Here is a 1,348-nt window from a genome sequence, read left to right as displayed (position 1 = left end):
TTAAGTACCTTAAAAAAAAGAAGCTTCTTAGCAAAGAGCAATTTCTCAAACAAGTCTGTCTGGGAGTGGTCTGAGTGGGGAGGGGAAAACTGAAAACTAGCTGTTATTGGCAGAGAAGTTTGGAACTCTCTTTCTTATTGGTCTATTAACTAATTTAGGCTGACCAAAACTCCATCCCACCAAAACTTTTCAAACAGCTCTTACACCAAAAGGGCATTCTCATAATTTTCACAATTTCACAGTATTATTCCAACCTGATAGTGTGAAAAAATATATATATATATATAAAACACAGGAAAATCACGATTTTGACTGCACTGGTCTTTTAACAACCACTTTCATAAGCTTATTACCAAAGAAAACATCCCACTTTGTGGTGTACTTTTAGCACAGCCAGTTCAGAAGAGGGCTCTCTATGACATAACTGGTTAGGAAAAAGAAGAGCAGCCTCCCTCCATATCATCACTATTACAGTTGACATTTACTATACAATATGTGCCAAGAGAACGTTAGCATTTTGTTGACAGTGCTAGGGCTCAATACAAGACAGGAGAAAAATAAAGCTCTGTCAGTTTTAATGCAGAGACAATATTTTCAGAATTATTTAATTGGGATATTCTGTGCCTCATTCTTGCCTTGCAGGCTGACTTTGCCTTATAAGAAAAACAAGCAATACTAATACTAGCATTCAATGCAGACTTGTTGTAACTTTTCTGGTCAATGTTCATATTGAGGTTTTAATTTTTTTACTCCTGTGATTTTTTGGGGGGAATCTTATAAACTCATGCGGAAACATGTATAGGTATTTGAACCCTAAGCCTGATCCATATGTCAATTATTATGAAATAAGCCTGCAGTACATTAGATTATGTAAATTACACTGATGTCTGGTGTGCGTGTGCATCTGCTGAGTGACCACAATGCACCTGTCCATCTGTGTTATTTCTCTGCTGTTCCCACAGTGGACCTGTTTGAATTAGAAGGGAGGGAGAGAATTGACACTTTCAACGGTCTTTATTACAAGCAGCTGCTTTCCTCCATTTATTCCCCCAAACTGCACTTTTCTGGAGAAATCATTGAATTATGATTTGTATTACCCTCGTGACCCCCTAAAACCCCCCTCAATCGCCTTTCCTCGCCCACATTGCTTCCTCCTTGTCCTCCTTTTTCTTCCTCCGTCTCTCCCTGATCCAACCACTGGACTCCCACTTTTTCTTCCCTCATTACTTCAAAGCACTGCTCTCCCCTCACCTCTCTGTCTGTCTCCCGCTCTCTTCTTGACACTCAGCACGAACCACTAGCCCACGCCGCCAACCCTCCTCCTCTACTCCTCCTCCCCTATTCCCCC

The sequence above is a fragment of the Salmo trutta genome, chromosome 26, assembly GCF_901001165.1.
Source record: "Salmo trutta chromosome 26, fSalTru1.1, whole genome shotgun sequence".
In the NCBI taxonomy this organism is placed as follows: domain Eukaryota; kingdom Metazoa; phylum Chordata; class Actinopteri; order Salmoniformes; family Salmonidae; genus Salmo; species Salmo trutta.
This window is presented reverse-complemented; position numbering follows the sequence as displayed.